Consider the following 12,772-nt stretch of genomic DNA (forward strand, 5'->3'; position numbering starts at 1 on the left):
AAAGATATAAAAAGCTCAGTGCGATTCACGATGAGTCGGATCACTAGCTCTCTCTTTTTTTGCTAATAACCAGCTTGCAATATGGACCCCTTTTCACTTCGTGCTTAATAATGTAAAGGAAATTAAACGAGCTGAGTTCAGTCATTATCAGTTCACCAAGTTGACCAAAACAAATAATTTGAGGGTTTTTATAAGGTACGTGGTGCATTCTAAACCTATAGTCATATAATGGTTTAATTTCGTAAAATATATTCATAGTATACAGTGTGAGCATTAATAATAGATATCTGGCTGACTGTTGATTAAAAAGCACTAGCTACATTTAAAGAACTTGGAAATATTAGTTTGTATATCGATAATATTGACTGATATATTTGAGTTGCAAATTGTTTTGCAAACCGCTGTATATATATACATACAGGGCTTTGCAAAAATTTTGTAAAAGTCAAGTATATCTATATCTGTATAAAAAACGATTTTCAACCAAAAGTTAGCCAAATATCTTTTATTAATGTTTACAATGTACAGTACGATTATATTTCACCGAAAATATAGTATTTAATCTTTATTGAAACGTTTTTTTAAATTAAACATTACCCTTAATGGACCCGATATATCGATATATCGATATTCATTTTTTTACAGAATTTTATATATATGTATATAAGCAGTATATAGAAGTAGATTGGGACGCCAACAACCATGCCACGAGCAAGTAGGATCGAAATGATACAGGACGCGACGTCAATCGAATAATAGATTAATGAATGTGAAGAGACATTTCAGCGAACCACTTACTTTCTTTCTCGACCATGCTTTTAAATAGCCTACTGGTTTGCCTCCTTGCCAGTTGGGATTCTTAACACACTTTATGTTTCTTTGATTATTTCTTCATATTTTCAGTTTAGTTTCAGTGTCCCCAAGTAGTTGTATAAACTAAATACATTGACACTTAAATAAGGTTATTTATTTATACTTTTATAGTTATTTATTGGTTATTTATTATTTATTTATTTCATTTATTTACTGGTCTACAACCGTGAAATTTATTCATTAAAAATTGTAATTCTAAAAATATACAAACAAGAGGTATAGGAAAAGAACTACAAAAATGAGTGAAAAATAAATAAAAATGGTTGAAGAAGGCTAAATAGGCCGAAACGTCTATCAAAGTCTTTTGAATGGCATTATATGAGTGTCATCAGTAAACTAAATCCTGCTAGGAATTTTGGTGCGGGATGCCTGTGTTTTTGGTTATTGACTCGATCGTTCTTTGTGGTGCCTTCAGTATTTATAGTCTGCGGTAACTATACTTTAGCTACTCGCAGCGTTCTTACTTTTGTTGTACTCCAAAACGTGAAATCTTAAGTAAATAAAAACAGAACAGTTATTTATTTTTCGTTTGTCATGTTTTTTTGGTTATCGTGCCAAACAATCAGAGCTTTGCAATTTTTTTGATCGCGTTTCCATATGTTGTAATTAAATGGAAAAAAAAAAAAAAAAAAAACCGCACAAAATTGTTTAATAATATATTTCATAAAAGCAATATGTGATATAAACACGCTGGGAGCCAGATATATATCATCATTCGACAAAACATCATTTCTAGATCTCTATTCTACTATATATATAATTCAATGTGGTCTGGCTCATATAAAATACTAATAAAAGATGCTAGACAACAAATTCAAAAACAAATTTATATGCAGCCCTAATAATCTATGTTTTCAATCTCATACACTTGGAGGGAGTAGGATGTGCTATTAAAGCTTGACGTTTGTAGGAGTTTCAGTAAATCACCTTAAATAAAACTGGTATGTGTGCAAGTTTGAAGACGGAATAAACTGAGAATAAAGAAAGACAGGAACAAAGAAAAGTAGAACAGTATTCGACCAAAAATGGAAAGAAAAAATTTGGAAAATTTGGCATTTGAAAAAATCAAACACACAAACTATCAACAGCTACATAAAAATGTTTTGCCAACGTTTCAAACATCATCGATTCCTGTTTATATGCTTACAAAAAAAAGATTATTGCTATTGAGAACTATTTCTTCACAGAATGTGATTTGATATAAGCTAGCATATTTGATGTTACCCGTTTTTCAAGACATACTGGAAAATTTGATTTTCAAAACATTTAGTCTTAAAAAGGAGCAATTTGATTAGATGAATGTGTAGAAGAAACGAGTGGAAATAAAATTGTATTTTGTTTATATTACATAAGAAAATAAGCATATCCTGTTGGTAGGATGGTGGTTATCATGGACTAGAGGCGGCTTGTCAGCCTAGTTCCAGCAAATATTGACAATTTAAGTTCTTGTTATTGCTTCTGTTTTGGTTGGCGAAGAAAAGATGTCACAAGCCACAAAACCCTTTGATCCTGACGCCTCCGTCAGTGTTTTGGAAACAAAGAAGAGTAAACTTGCTTGAGGAAATTGACATGCTAATTTGTCATTCGAATTACCCAAACTTTGAAATTCTCGTGCAAATATTAATTCTTTGAGTTGTTGGCATTGTCTCTGGCTATCAAAATCATCAGAACCTTGGCAAGATTTGAAGAGTTCAAATGAAACATTATTGGCCAAAAAGACTATCACGTGTTGAGCTACGCCAATTTGATAGAACTATCGTTTCCTTAAATCTTTGATGTTTTCAATCTGCACCAAATCCAAGTCTTGTTTCTAAATCACCAGCTATCAAGCAAGCAAGCAAGGTACCCAACATTTCTTCAGGAGTTCTGGTAAGATTTTCAAACTGCTAGCTGCAAATATAAAGGCAGTATACGATACGATAAAACGTGTGTTCTCTTAATCTTATTGTCAGGCGGTAGCCTGTGTGATGAAGTTAAATAGTCGGGACTTCTGATTCGAGTTGGAAGGAAATTGAAAGCACTGCCGACTGATAATGAGAATTCCTTGCCACCTTAGCAAAATTATCTTCGACATAATTTCAAACGAAGCTCTTCTACAAAGTCATTTGATCATCATTTTTTCTTTCTAATCCAATTATTGTACTACTGATTCGAGAAACCCTGTTATTTTAAGAAATGAACTTTTGAAGTCTTGAGTCAGTAAGTCTCTTTGAAGTCGAAATGGAGAGTTTGCTTTGTTGTACAATGGCCGACACCTCGTTGCTCAAATCTTGTCTTTCTTTTTTCGATATTAAGTATTGGAAAACTGGTTTCGTTCCGTTCTGGTTAGAATTAATTATTTGCAGCAATAGTCACAAGTGTTTTTTTTTTTTTTGTTTTGTTTTTTTTGTTGTGCATTTTCGTTAGTTATTGAAATAAGTCTCAACGTGGAATGAAGATCAATAAGTCTTTTAACATTGGCAAGTTTAGGAACATTCAAATTAAAGCATGTATTATTTCACTGTTTTGTTGTATCAGGCAAGAGAAAGACACGCCTGTGCAAACATCAGATTTTGTATCCCAAATATTATGGAACTAAGAAACATGTAAGATGTGTTATGTAATAATTTGTGGATATATGCCTTGCTGAAATTTGCCCCTATTTGTTTCGATGAAATCAAAGGATTATGGTCTTCACCATGCATTTCCGGTACATTGTTTATTTTCAAGACCAAAGGTAAGGAAGCAAGTACTAGATAAGTAGTTCCTAAACCCAAATGTTATTTATTTTTCCTTTATATCAGTTTCAAGATTCTCCGATCAATATTAGTTAAAGTTACTAAGGACAACCAATTAGAATACAAAAGAAATTGCCTAAAAGGGCTAGTCCTGCATAATGGCACGTTTTTTCCCCATTCATCCATTCATCCATTCATCCATTCATTTATTCATTCATTTATTCTTCCCTTCTTTCTATCTCTCTTTGCTTCTTTTTTTTTTTTTTTTTTGTCTTTCTTTCTTTCTTTCCTTCTTTCTTTCTTTCTTTCTTCCTTCCTTCCTTCCTTTCTTTCTTTCTTTCTTTCTTTCTTTTTTCTTTCTTTCTATCTCCCTTTCTTTTTTTTTCTTTCTTAATTTCTTAATCTCTTTCTTTCTTTCTTTCTTTCTTTCTTTCTTTCTTTCTTTCTTTCTTTCTTTCTTTCTTTCTTTCTCTCTTCGATGCTTTGGATTTTATTATTTCTTTTTTTTTCCATCTTTGATTTGATTCTTTTTGCCATTAACAAATAAGAAATAGTTTACAAAATTTGTTATATCCCCAAACGCTTAAAAGCCTGTTCGCGTTTGGCAAAATAATCGCGGACAATTTGTCAATCTATCCAATACAATAACAAAAATATAAATCAATTCTGTTGTATTAATTTTCTTCAGTCAGCATTAAACGAAGTTTTTCTATTTCCTGGTTTTCAAGTTTTCAGGTTTTCCCCTTTCTTCTCTTGCCTTTTGTTTTGCTGTGTCTTTTTTTCTTTTCTTCATTCTTCTTGTTCTCTAATACGTAAACTGAGTCCCATTGTCTTGCCTTCTAAAGCTACGTGCTTCATAATCCATCCCAAACCATAACACATCTTTGTTCTCTCAAGCACCTTTAATGAAATGTCTCATTTGATGGTCAAAACTTCATTACATTAGTAACTTTATATCCGCCTTGGTCTATTTGTGGCTTTAATGCTATCGCTTTTCAGTACTTATTAACGATTAATATACGGTCTACGCCTTATTGTGGTGAAAGGTTTATCTATCTATTGCTCTCCATGACCTATTGATGATAAATTTTATTAAGAATTGATGAAATCAAAAAGGCTTTCGATACCCAAAACTTAACCATGAAAACGACAATGACCACTGCTTATTAATATTCATTGATATTACAGGACTACAGGCAAATGCCTGAAATTTAAACGAATGCCTTTTTTCAGTTTTCTTTTCTTTTTCTTTTTTTTTTCTTTTTCTTTCTTTGTATTTTTGCTCTAAGGAGTTTCCAATAACTTTGAACCACTTATGACTATTTGAAGTCATACCTTAAAAAGATATCGCACCGACCCTTTCAGCGAAATACAAGCCGCCTTTTCCGGTGGAAATGAATTTTCGTTGACTTTATTGGTCCTTCTTTTAAGTCTGCAGAAATGTAATTGTCCTTACAAATCAGGACTTATTTTGCTTGCTTAGAGCTGATGTAATTCCTTGGATTTATGTCTTAAAGACCTTCGGAGGATCTAACCAATTATTTTCGAGACTAATGGTGCCACAACATTTGGCAACGTCATTGATTCGTACAGTCCATCACTCGTAAACGAATTGCTTAGATATAGGGCTCAATAGGCTTTCTGATACTTGAGACTGGTTCCTGCACGTACTGTTAACTCGACTCGTAACTGAGACGGATTGCATGGTAGTGGACGTTTTTAACATGGATAGACTGAAACTGGTGAGATAATTGAAGTATGAATACTGATTGATACTGGGTAGTAAGAAACATGCAAGAAATATCTTTTTAGGATATCAGCATATAAAGGGATAGGGCTGTACCTCACGAAGTCTTAACATTCTAAGGAGTTGTTTTCCAATGCCATGCTTACTTGCAAGCCCTATATGTGTTGTTGATATTATCGTCTCCATCTTCAATAGGCTGCTAAGTACTAAAGTAGATATCTTATAATTGATATTTACGAAACATATCTTTCATTCTGAATGAGCTTTGTATTACTTGCATTTGTCTAAGAGCTGTTGATGGCCGTGTTTACCTGTGCAAATGTAACTATTAAATAACAACCTTATATACCATTTATACAATCTAACCTGTGCTCGCGTTTACCAAGGTTAATAATATATACTCTTTAAATCAAACTAGCGGTCTATCATCAATGCTAAGTTCTGATTGCCAGTTTTGAAAGCCAAAACAGTCCATTCGTGTTCGAGGACTACATTCCTAACTAGTCCATAGCCACCAATGTTTCGTTCCACAAGTATATGATCCAAGTCTTTAAGCTGATATACGTATCTATAATATAACTGTAAATAGCATATATAAAATAAAATAAAATAAAATAAAATAAAATAAAATAAAATAAAATAAAATAAAATTTATTTAAATATGAATATGTTAATATATAATACTTACAAAGAAGAAGGAATTATAAAATGAAAAACTGACTAATAAGGAAAATTGAAATATATATTAAATATATAACTATGTATCTTTATCTAAAAATCTACGTTAATAAGCTAAAAATCTAAATTTATAAAATGGCGCTTTCAGCAACCTGAATGTCTAAGTCTATGTTGTTTATATCATTATAAGTTCTTTTTATAGTCCTTGAGCCTCGTAGAATAAAATAAAATAAAATAAAATAAAATAAAATAAAATAAAATAAAATAAAATAAAATAAAATAAAATAAAATAAAATAAAATAAAATGAAATGAAATGAAATGAAATGAAATGAAATGAAATAAAATAAAATAAAATAAAATAAAATAAAATAAAATAAAATAAAATAAAATAAAATAAAATAAAATAAAATAAAATAAAATAAAATAAAATAAAATAAAATAAAATAAAATAAAACATACAATATACAACCTAACAGCTTAAAAGCTCATGATAAAGACTAGGAGCACTAGTCAGGGATTTTCTCCAATCAAATGCAAATTAACTGACTCCTAATTCAACTAGGCTATATAAATACACTACTTTATGAGCTCTTTACCTCCTTTATGACTTTTTTCTTTGATTGAAATACTCTGAAATACTCAAAAATAGCTTAAGGCAAGTGGAAGTCGGAAAAAAAATATTATCAATGAACCTCGTGCACGACCGACAGACAATTAATTTGTTTAGGACTTTAATGTCACTTCTAATCCGTTGTGTCTCAATTTTTAATTCAGCACCAGAAAGAAACGAAATTAAAAAAGAGCAAAAATAGAATTTAATAATGTGTTGTAGAGGCTGCGTGCGGTCTCTTCTCAATTATATATGTTACTTGATTTCTTAGCTTTATGGCACATGCACAAATAGGTAAGCCATATATATATATACACCGAATCCCTAAAACTCTGATAATTCAGCGATATATATACATTTATATATATCCCCCTTTTTCCTATTGTCTTTATATATTTTGTGAGCTTTGAATGTTTTGGAAATCATTGTATATATAACAATATACATACACACAATGTGGTATACATTTATACATATATCTAATAAGATGCAAGATATCAAATGAGATGCAGAATATAAAAAAGTGACTTGTTTGGTCTTATTTATCTTCTATTGTATCAGAAACATAAGTATTGCACAAAGTCAAGTTAAAAATATTTTCCATAAATTGTAGTGGCTAAGCAATCGTATTTAAGCATGTTTTACATTCTGTATCTAATTCGATATCTTGCATCTCATTAGGTATCTGTATAAATGTATACTACAACCTTTCTGCAACCAAGTGTGCAACCAATTGTATATATATATAAAGCGTTTTGCAAAAATTCTGCAAAAGTCAAGTATGTCTAATATATCCATATAAAAACTAATTTCCAGATTTCCAGATTATTTAATTATAACGATTTTCAACCAAAAGTCAGCCAAATATCTAGTATCAATGCTCACAATGTACACTATGATTATATTTCACCGAAAACATTGTATTGAACCTTTATCAAAACGTTTTTTTAAATTGTAAATTACCCATAATGCACCCGATATATCGATATTCGTTTTTACAGAATATAAATATATACACAGCCATTTGCAAAAATTATGGCCGTTTCAAATATACATACAAGTATATCAAAAGTATATCAGACAGGGCATGATATCTTTCTTGATATTTTTTTTTAGAAAGACCTAGTGATAGACAACTCGAAAAAAATATAAGGGAGGATATCCCATAATTTTTGATATTCTTTTGATATACTTGTATATATATTAGAAGCGGCCATAATTTTTGCAAATGGCTGTATATATATTATATATATATGTATATCAGTAAACTGTCGGTTGATATGTGTGGCATGCATGCTGTCTGTTATTGTTGTAGTCCCTATTCTGCCACCACATTCATAAAAAGAGTTTAACACGTTTTGTTGTGTGGTCATCATCAAGTCACAACGACAGCAATCATTCCAATTGATGGTCGCGATAACAAATCTGGTTCAATATCTTAAGGGAATAAGCAAAAACACCTCCTGGGAATGCAATAAGTAAAATGATAAAAATAACCAGATAAAACATTAAGCCATAAGGATACCGCTTAAACCTTATCTTCTGTGAGTCTCGGTTGGTCGTTACTGTCCCCCAATGCGAAGAGAGGCCTTTAAGCGTACTCAAGACCTCGCATAATGATATCATGGTAACGGGCCATGGCAGTAGTAATTAGTGCTTATCAAAAAACAAAAAAACCGCAAAAAGGTTTTTCTAGTTCCAGAAAAAAAGACTTTAGGTGAAGGTATCTGACTTATTGAAACAAAATGAAGATAGTCTGGATAAGAAAAAACATTATTAACGAATTAATTATAAAGTACGCTATAATCATGCAATTGCCAATACCCATAGGATGGTAAACAACAACCTTGATTTAAGCAAAATGAAGACGCGTCGACATCAAATTGTTAGTCAAATGTTATAGAATATATGTTAATTTTTTTTGCTATTAGTTTCTAACCATTCACAACTAGGAACTAAAATTTCATCAAGTCACCAAGCAGAATGCACACAAGTATGTTTTCCTAAGTAGATATTGATCTTAGAGTTTCGAATGCCTACGACATCCTTACAGCCGTACCAGAACCTTCTGAGATTTTTTGATCCCACACGTGTGAAGTTTTTGGTTTTGAATTTTAGAATTAGAAAATATTTGAAATATGACGCGCTGATCGATCAGTCAAGCGATTTCGGGAAACGTCTATTGTGGCTGGCTACGAGTTTATATCAGAAGACAGAGAGACGCTGACTCGCACAAGATCGTTCTAAAACATTTTAGTAAGAAATATAAGCTTGCTTCTCTCTTTCTCTACAGCTCTCAGCGTGTTTTTATCACAGAATAGAAACATGCGCGCGCGTTCTACTAAAAATCCTCAAATAAAAGTAAAAGCACTTAAGAAGATAGTGATGATCACAGAAGATTTTTTCTTCTTTTCACTGGTCACATGGTCTTCCTACAAATCTCGAAGCAATATATATAACAAAAGCACTCACCAAAAAAAGATCTTATCGAAGTGAAAAATCGTACATTGATCTTTTCAAATGGTTTCCCCCTTCAATTTTTCATTGTGGTAGCCGATACTTTGAACTACCGCAGGTTTTAAGGCAACATATATCATATAATCAGTGTTTTGTCTTGATAGTATTATTGGTGTCTGCAAGACCGCGCTTTGAAGTTGCTCATTTACCTTTTTGAAAGAAGGAGGCATTTTCGTAGATTAGAAGAGCGTCCATATTCTTTCCTCTTTTTTATTACTATTACTATTATTATTATTAATATTATTTGCTTCTTTTCTTCTTTGTTTTCGTTTCTTTCCAATTTTTTCTTTGTTTTCTTTCTTTTTTCTTTTTTCTTTTTTCTTTTTCTTTTTTCTTTCTTTTTTTCTTTTTCTTTTTTCTTTCTTTCTTTCTTTCTTTCTTTTTTTCTTTCTTTCTCTCTTATTTTCTTTCTTTCCTTTTTCTTTCTTTCTTTCTTTCTTTCTTTCTTTCTTTCTTTCTTTCTTTCTTTCTTTCTTTCTTTCTTTCTTTCTTTCTTCTAACCCCATATTATATGCGCCTTTTTATATAACTACATTCTGTCTTCAATGAAATATTCCAATATACTACTGCCAAAGCATCATCAAGCTTTCTGACCTTGAGATGGAAGATGGCATTGAAGAGATTAGCAAAAAGTCTTTCAATTTCCAAATATTTTGGGAAGTGGATTGTTGGAACTATTTTCTTTCAAAGAGCTTTGGTTCCGCACACGCACATACAAGAAAATGAAGCGAGGCTTATGAGAAAAATGTAAATTAGATTATTAATTATATGGAAAAAGAAAAATGTTATTTGAAAATTATATTTTCAACATCACTCTTATGTGAAGAGTGTAGTAGTATGGCTGCAGAGTATTTTTGTATGTGGTCTTCTTTTTTCAGAGATATAAACATTTGAAATATCAATATGCAAATGAGATGATGTAAATTCAAGAATGTGGTACATTTTGCAGTGTAATTTACGACAAGTGTTCTGAAGTGAAATAACCTAAAAGTGTACGAAACCACATTTGTATAATAAATTCATGTTGTAAGTTGCATGTTGCATGTTGCATGTTCAAGCTTAGTAAGTAACATGCAACAAAATATTTTACACATTTTGAAATTTCTTTTCAATTTTACGACAAATTTGTTAAGTGTAAGTTGTGCTGTTTACAATCAAGTTGCGATTGTCCCCAGGCCCCCCGCCAAGCCTGATACTCTGGGTACTGTCTTCATTGCGATTTTCCAACAAAAATTGAGGTTAAACATATATGTATACTATCCAAAATTCTCAAACGTTCTCAGAACTATTTCACTTTACTGTGGTATAGAGACTCGAAAACCCAGAGTTTGCTTCTCTCTTCTCCATAGCTCCCGGTATGTTTATATAATTCACAGTACTAGCTACGAACATGCTTCATATGACTTAAATACAACACTGCAGTGAATATACATATATGTATTGGTATAACATCTCAAATAAGGTGTTAGTCTAGAATGTACTAAATTCCCTCAGCAATCGGAAAGGATTATATATTTCAGTATTATTGTTTATAGAATCCAGAAATGCCATACTCTGTTGTAAGATGTACTTCTATTAAAAGAAATATCAATAGGAAACTATTAGTATGTTTGCTTTAGATATCAATATAGTTTAACAAGAGTGTCCCTGATCTAAATCAAAGCAATCAAATCATATTTTATGAACACATGAATGCATCGTGTCTTGGAAACTGTGGAATATTTCTAGTTTCAATTCTTACTCAATTCAAAATGAAGACTGATAACTCAAATGTGTATTTGCGTTACTCTTCATTTTGAATTCAATATCTGAATCGTTAATAAGAATTCTTACAATTGAGATAAGTTTTCTCGGTTTGCAATATAATAATGATTAAGACGGATTGCTGTTCAAATGCTTCATTAGCATCATCTTGTCACCCATTATGAACAGGAAATGCCCTAGCAACATACATTCAAGGTAGAAAAGAAAAAAGGTTGTTAAAAAAGCTAACAATAATATATTCCTGTGTCTTTTTTGTTTCAAATAAATTCGTATTTTTCTTTGGAAACACTATTGAAATAATAGAATAGCTCCTCAATTACCAGGAAAAAAATTGAGTGTTATTTGGGTTTTGAGTTCTCAAACGCATAAGAAGGCTTCCATTATTTGAGTTTCCTTAATTATCGTCTGGATGGCTCACTTATATCTGGAACGTTCTAGTACTAGTGATTCTCGTTCTGAATGTGCTTAGTGACCTGGCACTAACATAACCGGTTGGAGACAACACTTGAAAACATGGCAATTCACCTGTTTGATCTTATTTTCAGCTACTGAACATGAGCGATTGGATGGAAAACCTTTGAGCATTTGATAGTTGAGCTCGGCAGGACAAAAACTACCAAGCAACGTAGTAAATTGAAAAGTAAGTAAATTATAAAACTTGGTGTCATATTTTAAGCACTATATTGTATGTATGTTTGAGGACTTGAATTTACAACAAGGTAAAAAGATAAGAAGATTTCCCAATTATAATTTTAGAATACACTTATATAAACATATTGTTTGCAACACACTTATATACAACATACACACACACACTTATATATATATTTTTCCTTACTTAGTTTTTTCAAAGTCACAGTCGCTATAAAATCAATCGAAGCTTATAAATTTATGAATTTATTATAAGGGAAAAAATATAGGTTACCTATTTAACTAATTATATATCATATTATACACTATATATATTGTTTTACTTACATTTCTAAATTCTGCAAAATATTTTCCAAATGACAATGAAAATGGGATTTAAATATTTTTAAAGACACGCTCACCCGGCAGGAAGGTATTTTGTCAAGCTCGGTCTTGCTGTTGATTGAGCAGATGTTATCTATGTAGATCCCTTGCATATAGGTTTTCGCGTACAATACTAGAACTGTCTGAAGCTCTGATTTAATTTCTAAATCTCAATAGGTCAACACGAATTTTTGTAGTTGATAAAGACGCTACTACTGATATCCAATCAATATTATTTGAATGTAAGTTGATAAAATAATGCAGTCGTGTTTGTTTAATGCTGAACACTAGATAAACGACATTGTGACTAATATATTGAGTATCCAACGACAAAATACATTATTTTTAAGTGTACGAAGTTGATTAAGTAAAGACAATTGTACATATCAATGATATCTTCCTCACAAACGATATCGCTTTCGTCTGGTGCACCACTGAATCCATTCTGATCCAGAATCTGGTTAATTCTAGTAAATCCTATTAGTAAACAAATTAAATTGTACGTATAAATATTAGATCAAATGTCTTCACGTTCGCTCGAGACAAGTGTTTATTTTGTTGCCAGAAGAAACCTTTGTGTTTGAAGAAGAAATCTGTTTGTTTTGTATTTCAATCTTGTCGGTACACAGCGGTGCCCATGTAATCGAAATATGTGAGGAAAAAAGCTGGGTCGAGTTGGCACATTGCATTCAGATTGTGGAATTTTTTTAGGGAACAAATTTCCAAGCTAGAGTCTATTTCTTTAGTGTCCTCAGACAGTCCCACAATGCACTGCAATGTCATCTCGACCCAGCTTTTTTCTCAAACTCGGAATGGCTTATCAAAAAGTCGATCTGCTAAAATGACTAAAA

The 12,772-nt window shown here is 31.4% G+C and overlaps 1 protein-coding gene across 4 annotated transcripts in view; it reads left to right on the forward strand.

Moving 5' to 3' along the window:
• The window catches only part of LOC116289230 (histamine H2 receptor), a 47,579-nt gene that overhangs the window by 3,484 nt on the left and 31,323 nt on the right, over positions 1–12,772 (forward strand). For 2 of the 4 annotated variants that reach the window (XM_089028549.1, XM_089028550.1), the window contains exon 4: positions 11,453–11,547. The gene's annotated coding sequence lies outside the window, so the exon portion shown is untranslated. Of the gene's footprint in view, positions 1–2,636; positions 2,743–4,781; positions 5,333–11,452; positions 11,548–12,772 lie in introns of those variants that run through there. The other 2 variants (XM_089028552.1, XM_089028551.1) reach the window with 2 other exon arrangements.

Source organism: Actinia tenebrosa, unplaced genomic scaffold, assembly GCF_029948245.1.
Source record: "Actinia tenebrosa isolate PJP-AT-01 unplaced genomic scaffold, QUT_ActTen_1.0 PGA_scaffold12__29_contigs__length_12842862, whole genome shotgun sequence".
Lineage (NCBI taxonomy): Eukaryota > Metazoa > Cnidaria > Anthozoa > Actiniaria > Actiniidae > Actinia > Actinia tenebrosa.